Here is a 9,408-nt window from a genome sequence, read left to right as displayed (position 1 = left end):
GTGGGTTATGAATGTGGCTGTTTGAAACCACCAGCTTCTCTGAGGGAGAAAGATGAGGCTTTCTATTTCCTGAAGGTGTTACAGCCTCAGAAACCCACAGAGGCAGTTCTACCCTGTCCTATTGAGTCGCTATGAGTCAGATTCGACTCGATAGTCATGAGTAGCTTACAGAAACAATATTCAAAATCTACTCTTAGAAACCATATGGGAAATATTCACATGTGATTTCTCATACATGGCTGGCCATGTGACATTGAAAAATCTTCTAAGATTCTGTGGTCCAGAGAAGCTAGACACAGCCTTGGCTGACATTTGGGGGATTCGAGCCAGAATAGCTCTTAAGTGGTGAGTAGAATTCAACAAGTGGGCAGGGAGAGAATGGCTGGATAGGAGCAATTGAGAATGAGAGGACACAGTGGATGTAAGGAACAGAAATAGATAAGCAGGGAATGACTAGAAATTCTAATATGGAAAAGGTCAAGGTCTAGGTTGGGAGGAGATCACAGATTTTGCTATGGCTGGGGGGAAGTCCTTGAAGATTTAAGCAGGGTTGCTTAATGAAGTGATCATGCTTGGGATGTATTGATATTATTGTGTGCTCTCAAGTCCATTCTGACTCACAGAGACCCTACATAACAGAGGAGAACTCTCCCATAGCATTTCCTAGGCTGTGCTATAAAGAATAAAACCTTCAGTATGGTTTGCTCCTCACCCTAAAAAAACCAAAATCCTCAAAACTGGACTATCCTAACAAGTGGCTAAAGCATTGAAACTGTCAAGGATTTCATTCTACGTGGATCCACAACCAAGGCCCGTGGAAGCAGAAACGAGGAAATGAAACAAGGCAATGCATTGGGGCAAGTCAACCGCACACAAGATTTCTTTAAAATATTATGAAAGGTTTCTTTAAAGTATTGCTAAGTAAATACATCACTTCAAGGACAAAGATTTTCCTGACACAAGCCATGCTATTTTTAACTGTTTTATATGTATGGCCAAGCTGAGCTATGGATAAGGAAGACCAAAGAAAAATGGATGCCTTTGGATTTTGGTGTTGGTAAGGAATACCAGATGACTGAGCAACTGTCTTGGAAGAAGGACAACCAGAAAGATTCTTTGGTCAACGACATATTATCTCTGGACATTTAACTTGGAAGCTTCCAATCCCTGGAGAAGGGCATCCTCATTGGCAAGGGAGTGGGTCAGTGAAGAAGACCCTTAAAAAGATGGATTAGCAGAGTGGCTGCAACAATGGGCTAAACTATAACAGTAATTGGAGGGATAGCTCGGGACTAGTCAGTGTTCTCTTGTATTGTGCACATGGTCCGTATGAGCTTGAGCTCTCTTGTATTGTGCACATGGAGCTGACTTCATGGCGTCCAACAACATCGATACTTTGAATGGGGGAAGGTCCTAAGATCTTTCCCCCCATAGAGCCACTGAAGGGGACGAGCTGCCCACCTTCCAGTCAGTATCCAGTGCTTCACCATTGCATGACTATTGTTCCTGGCTTGGGACCCGCCATCAAGTTGATTCTGAGTTGTAGGAACCCTGTTTAGGGTTACTGAGGCATCGTCAGTCTTCATGGCAGCAGTGATTGGTGGGTTTGAACTGCCAACTTTGAAGTTAGCCTTCCCATGTTTAACCAACCTCTCACCACCATGGAGGCAATTCTTCTTCACAGCAACTTCATAGGGCAGGTTAGAATGGTCCCTATGGGTAGAGAGCCTCATCTTTCTCCTGAGTGGAGGCTGGTGGATTCAAATTGCTGATCTTGTGGCAAATCCATTATGCCACCACTAGGTTTAGAGAGCTTGAAATGCTAGTGCTTAAATGCTAATGAAAACATGAGTAAAAAGATGGGTAAGATTTTAGAAATCTGTTAGGAGTATGTGATGGATTGAATAGGTGTTGTAAATCCTAGGATCCCTTTAGTACTGTGTGGTCTTTGTTATGTTAATAAGGCAGGATCAATGTAGGGCATGTTCTAAGTTGTTTGTTTTGGTTTGTTTATGCATTTGCTTTTTAAAAAGCAGTTTTATTGAGATGTAATTCACACATCATACAATTCAATGGTTTGAACATGTTAGAATGAGTTGTGCTACCTTTACAATCTATTTTAGAACATTGTTTTCATTTTTGTACTCATTATTACTAACTCCCCATTCCCTGCCAACCTCCCTTGCCACAACCCTAAGAAACTATTATTCTGGTTATTTTGCCTATAGATTATCCTGGATTCCACATAAAGAAAATCATAAAACCTCCTACCCCCAACAAAAATAATGAAACAAAACACAGAGAAACCTCAATCCAAATGCAAGCAGAAAAGAATAAAAACTAGAACAAATAAAAGGAGATCAAAAGGGAAAATAAGATATTAAAAAATTAATGAGCTAAATTTACATTTGCCTTGATACACTCTGATGTACTCTAAGGGCAGGGCTAACTCCCACTCCTACTGAGTTGATCTTTTTTTTTGAGAAATCTAAGAGAGACTAGACAAGAAAGCAGTGATAACGGAACTATAGATGTCAAGACACACAGAAATCTCCAAGGAATCAGGAAACAGAAGCCAGAGACAAAGACTTTCCCTCTGACACCATAGAAAAGCTTTCACTAGAGCCGACACAGTGCATCTGTGTGCCATTCTCTTGCATTTCTGTTACAGCAGCACTAGATCATGCATCAGTGGCTAGACTGATGGTCAAATCTAGAGTCTCACCTAAACATATATCCATACCCATATCCATACACATTCTAGGAAAGGTATCAATGTAAGTTTAGTTAGGTTAAGCTTTAATGGTCATCATAATATTTATTATAACAATAGCCAGGGTATGTAGAAAACCATGTCATGAAAAGGGAAATGTCCTACTCCATTAGTTTCCTAATACCAATCATTGAGCTTTCCTGTTGGTTTTCCGACAGGTGTAGGCATACACATCTATACAAAAGAATGAAGATTACATTATGTTGTTGTTGTGTTAGGTGCAATCGAATTGGTTCCAACTTATAGTGACCTTATGCACAACAGAGAGAAATATTGCCTGGTCCTGCACCATCCTCACAATTGTTCCAATGCTTAAGCCCACGGTCGCAGCCACCATGCCATTTCATCTCATGGAGTGTCTTCTGAGTTTTCACTGCCCCTTCCCTCTACAAGCACAATGGACTTTTCCAGGACTGGAATCTCCTGACAACACGTCCAAAGTGTGTCTGATGGAGCCTTGTCATCCTTGCTCCTAAAGAACACTCTGGGCTTCCTTTTTCCAAGGTTGGTGCATGCAGTAGTCCCTGGGGCTTTCCGGATTCTTTTCCTGTTGCACAATCCAAATACGTCGATTCTTCTCTGGTCTTCTTCACATGCATATGAGGTGATTGGAAATATCATGGCTTGGATCAGGTGCACCTGAGTCCTCAATGTAACATCCCTGCATTTCAGTACTTGAAAGAGGGCTTGTGCAGCAGATTTCTGTAATGCAACTTGACTTTTATTTTATTTATTTTGATTTTATTTTTCCCTAATCATTTTCTTTTTTTCTCCTCTTTTCTTTTTTTTTTACATTTTTATTAGGGGCTCATACAACTCTTATCACAATCCATACATATACATACATCAATTGTATAAAGCACATCTGCACATTCCCTGCCCCGCAACTTGACTTTTAATCTCTTGACTGCTGCTTCCATGAGCCTTGATTTTGGACCAAAGCAAGACAAAATCCGCGACAATTTCAACCTTTTGTCCATTTCTCATGATGTGCCCTATTGTCCAGTAGTTAGGATTTTGGTTTCCGTACATTGAGTCCTAATCCATACTAGAGGGGCTGTAATCTTGATTATACCAGCAAGTCTTTCACGTCCCCCTTGCTTTCAGCAAGCAAGTCTGCATATCTCAGATTCTTAATACATCTTCCTCCAATCTTGATGCCGCAATATTCCTTATATAAACCAGCTTCTCTGATACATGCAGACTGGAAAAGTATGGTGAGCAGGTACAACCTCGCTGCACACCTTTGTTGATTTTAAACCATGCAGAATTCCTTCGTTCCGTTCGCACTACTGCCTCTGGGTGCACTTACGAGTTCCGAGCGAGCACAGCAAAGTGTTCTAGACTTCCTTTCTTCTCCAGCTTATCCACAGTTCGCGAAGATCCACACAGTCGAATGCTTTTGCATAGTCGATGAAACACAAGTACACATCTCTCTGGTATTCTCTGCTTTGAGCCAGGATCCATCTGACATCAGCAATGATAGCCCTTGTTTCCTCTTCTGAATCCAACCGGACCTCCTGGCAGCTCCCTGTCGATGTACCGTTGCAACCGTTGTTGGATGATCTTATGCAGAATCTTACTGGCAGCGATGTCCTTCTGTAGTCTGAGCATCCTGCCGGGTCCCCTGCTTTGAAATGGGTGCGCATCTGGATCTCTCCCAGTCAGTGGGCCAAGGAGCTGTCTCCACATTCCCTGGACTAGAAGAGTAAGTGAGGATAGTATGGTGCGGAGATATTGATCTCTGGTGAGAGCTCACCTGGGTGCCAATAATTCAGCCCTGATAGCTTTATGAGTTTACACTAGTTACTGTATATACTTGTGCATAAGCCGAGGATTTCAGCACATTTTTAATGGTTTTTGTGGTAAAATTAGGAGCCTCGGCTGATATCCGGGTCAGTTTATACTCAAGTATATATGGTTGTTATAAGGATTACATGCGTTTGACTGTGGAAAGCATTGCAAGTGCTTGGCATGTATATTTTATCAATTGTTTTGCAGAATGCTCTTCTCACTAAAGAATGTTGAGCATCTTTCTACAACAGTAAACATAAACTTACCTCACTGCTTTGAATGCTGCATGGCGCTGCATGGTGTAGATACACTGGAATCTATTTCAGTACGCTCATACTTGTGGCAGTTAGAGTTCCCTCTCACAAAAATGCCGCGATGACTGTCTTCATGCACCTTCAAGCATTCCTGAAAAGAAATTCCAACACACCCGAGGGGGGCAAAGTGGAGAGCTCCACTATGGGGCGGGCGAATCTTCTTTCCAGGGACAGTGTTGCCGGGACTAGAGCCCTGGATGGCCTGTCTCTGTTTCAGCCAAAGACCAGGTTGATTTAAGAAACGCAAAGTGTATTCTGTCAGCACGGGGCAGAAGGAAACATTGAGGTTTGCTATCTCCAAACTGCTTCAAAGCATTGAAAATATTATATATATACCAGGAGCCCTGATGGTGTAGTGGTTACACGTTGATCTGTGATTCGCATGGTGGGCAGTTTGAAACCACCAGCAGCTCTCTGGAGACAGACTGGGCTTTCTACTCCCCTCGCAGATACAGTCTCGAAAACCCACAGGGGCCACTAGGAGTCAGAGTTGACTCAGCAGCAGTGAATTTGATTTTATATATATACACACACACACACACATATACATATATATTCATATTTCAAACTATGTGACAAAAGCAGGTTTAACAATGATCACACGAGACAATGATCCATTCTTATATTTCTCTAGGGCAGTGGTTCTCCACCTCCCTAGTGCCACCACCCTTTAATACAGTTGCTCATGTGGTGGTGACCCCAACCATAAAATTATTTTTGTTGCTACTTCAAAACTGTAATTTTGCTACTGTTGTGAATCGGGTGACTCCTGTGAAAGGGTCATTCGACTCCCAAGAGGGTCACGGCCCACAGGTTGAGAACCGCTGCTCTAGGGGTTCCTAGCCCACCATGCCATGAAGCACCATATCCACTGCTTACAGACGTGGGGAATACTTTGTGCTTGGCCATCGATCTTCGTGGTCATGCTTACAGCTGTTCTGAGTTAGAAGACCATCCGTACTCATTAAGCTTGAAAGGATTTTTTTTTTTAAACTGGAGAGAGAAGGGGCTGTACATTTGGAATTTCAACAAACTAAATCTTAAATTATGTTACATCGGTAGCATTTGGATTAACAGCAGGCTCGTTCACCGCCTCTGCCTAACGTTCCTGCCTTGTGACACGGAATTTCTGTTAAGGGCGATGGAAAATTTGCACATGGCTATGCGTGATGGCTCAACAGCATAATGAACATAATTAATGCCCTGGGATTATACATGGGAATGTTCTTGAAGTGGCAAATGTTTAGCTACATATACGTTCACCACAATCAAAGAAAAGAATGTTGTCGGAGGGGGAAAAAAACAACAAACCCAACCAAACCTGGCAGTAGAATCAGTCCTGCAAAGACTGCAGGCATCAGAATAGGCAGTTATAGGAAGTATGAGAAATGTAACCCTATGTTGACAGCCCGCCCCGCCACCAACCCCCCAACTAACCAACTTCTAAAAATCCCGGGACTCTGGTAGCACAGTGGTTACCTTGTTAGTTGGTTGGCCACAGGCTCTCGGCGGCAGAAAGCTGTGGCCATGGCTTCTGTAAAGGTTGCAGTCTCAGGGTCCCTTGGGAGCGGTTGTGCTCTGGCTCCTGGATGCCTGCGAGGTGTTTGGTTCTTTCCTGGAAGGAAAGAAGAAATAAAGAATTCAGGCCACCTTTCTGAGAGGCAGGGGGTTACAGCCCCTCCCCTCTAAACCAGCCCGTCCTTGACATTCAGCGTTAAGGAGAGCGTTTGGAGCGGATGTTGGTGGCCCGAGCTGTGGCCCAGTGAGGGACAGTCACAGAGCAGTGAAGCCAGCCTTCCTGAGGCTCTCCTGCCACCAAGGGAAATTCTCAGAGAGGCCGGGGCTGGGGTTTGGGGGTTCTGACCTGACTCTACCCCAGGAACACACAGGTGTTCAAAGGACAGCTGGTGTCGGCAGAGGGTCCAACCTCAGCCGCTCTGGACATGTTCTGATCCATCACCACGCTCCCACCACGGCCTTTCTCTGCCCTCCCTTCATCCTCTAGGGTGCCGACATGAACCCTCAGCCCAGGGAGTCGAGCTAGACCTGGACCTCGGCCACCTCCAGTCCTTCGGAAGTGGACCGCCCAGGAGTGGCCTTGAGAGCTTTGAGTTCCAGGGGCCAGTGCGATGAGAACCCCCTTGAGGAACACGACGGTTGGGGTGATCTCTCTGCCCCAATTTGTGAAAAACCTTAGGACTGAGGAGGGGCGGCAAGGGTTCTGGGAGCAGTGGGCCTGCGGAGCACCTGGAACCAGCCTGCCACAGCGGTCAGGGCCAAGACGGACAGGGCCACGCACCTCTTTTCTCGCTGGCAGTTGTGCTCCAGGCTGACACTCACTCCCTCTTCCCACCGGGGGTCCTTCCGCCCCCGACCATTGGAAAACTGGGGCAAGCCCTCGGGAAGAGAGTCTGCACCTCCACACCTCGGGGCGTGCGTCTCAAACAACAACAACAACCAACAGCAGCTCTGCCTTTATTTGGACCATGAATTGGTGGAGCACATCCAAGCTGCTGTCCTAAAAAGCGGGACTACGATATACTCGTACACATAGTAACGGCGAGTCTCCAATTTCTCTCATTAAAAAACAGTATTATCACAAGGATCTACATATAACCCCCTCCCTGGGGGACGGACAACAGAAAAGTGGGTCAAGGGAGGTGTCGGACAGTGAAAGATATGAAAAAATAATAATAATTGATAAATTATCAAGGGTTCAAAAGGGATGGGTGAGCGGGGAGGGAGGGAAAAACAAGGAGCTGATAGCAAGGGCTCAAGTAGAAAGCAAATGTTTTGAGAATGATGATGGCAACAAATGTACAAATGTGCTTGACATAATGGATGGATGTCTGGATTGTGATAAGGTTGTATGAGCCCTCAATAAAATGATTTAAAAAACAAACAAACAAACAAATGAATACAACCCCCCAAAAGTATTTAAGTAAAAGTTAAAATAAAATTTGTTTAAAAAATAGTATTATTACACTTTAAATATTTGCCAAGGTGATAGGAGTGTAAGGTGGTATTGTAATATTGATTGAATTTGTTTTTTCCTAATGATGAGAGAAATTGAGATTTAAAAATCTATTTACTGGCATTAGCATTTCTATTGGGTTGTGTGGGTTTTCCTTATTGATTTGTAAGAACTCATTTGATGGTAAGATAATTATCCCTTTCTGTAGCAGGTGTAGGGCTAATATTTCCCAGCTTGTTTTTAAAATTTGACTTTGTTTTCTTGAGCAAAAGTGTATAAAATTTACACAGTCAGATTTATTTATATTTTAATTAAAAGATCATTTTATTGGGAGCTCTTACAGCTCTTATTGCAATCCATACATCAATTGAATCGGGCATATTTGTACATATGCTGCCATCATTCTTTTCTAGACACTGACTTTCTACTGAGCCCTTGTTATCAGCTCCTCCTACCCTCTTCCCCCAACCCTCATGACCCCTTGAAAGATGATAAATTATTATTTTCATTTTTCATACTGATCACTGTCTTCCTTCCCCCATGGTTTCTGTTATTCTTCCCCCTGGAAGTGTGTGTGTGTGTGTGTGTGTGTGTGGTTATGTGTCATCTCTGTGATAGGTTCCCTCTTACCCTCTGGTATCACTATCCATGCCTGTTCTTGGATTCGGTGTGTCCTCAGCTTGCATCTCTTCTCTGCACCTGTGCATGTGCTCCGGTCTAGTCCGAAGTGAGAGGCAGCACTGGGGTCATGATAGTGGGGGTGAGGAAGCTTCAACACAGTCAGACATATTAATGTTTTCCTTTGGGTTTCATGTTATGTTTAGAAAAATGTTTTCCTACCCCAAGTGATAAAACTGTTACTAACCCATTCTTTTTACTACTTCCATGATTTAATTACTTATGTACATCTTTAAAAATTCTCTCTTTGGAATTTATTTTGACATAGAAATTAAAGTAGGAATCAAGTTTTATTTCCTTTCCTAAAATGGCCAGCCAGTTATTCTAAAGTTATTCACAGGTAGTCCCCAACGTATGACATGTTTGTGTCATGACGAGCCGCACTCATTGCCTGCTTGCCGTGTGCCTCTTAGCATAGGTGCTCCACAGTTTGTAGTGTGTAATTTTCTGGTGTTATTCTCGATGTTCACCCACGGATGTTCAATGCTATGATTTACTTTCAGATCACTGCTAGCATAGCAGGCCATGAAAATGACAAAGAAGAGAAATATTCAACTTATGTCAGAGCAGGCTTATCACAGCACTGTTGGAATATCATGTTGTCATATGTGTGTGTGTGTCTACATGTATTGACTGCACATCCTTTCCCTGTTTTGCTTTTTCATATTCTTGTGTTTTAATATCACTCTCTCTACTAGGAAGGTCTAGATTTGAGCCCCGGCTCTGTCACTAATTTCAATGTGATCTTGAAAAAGTCTTATCTTCCCTGGAACTCACTTTAAAAACAAAATTCAATAAGCCTCCAGACTCATGTTTACAGACACTACAGCACTGCCATAAAGGCTTTCCAAAACGGTATTCCTTCTGGAAGCAGC

This window comes from Tenrec ecaudatus, chromosome 4 (genome assembly GCF_050624435.1).
Source record: "Tenrec ecaudatus isolate mTenEca1 chromosome 4, mTenEca1.hap1, whole genome shotgun sequence".
NCBI classification, from domain to species: Eukaryota; Metazoa; Chordata; class Mammalia; order Afrosoricida; family Tenrecidae; genus Tenrec; species Tenrec ecaudatus.
This window is presented reverse-complemented; position numbering follows the sequence as displayed.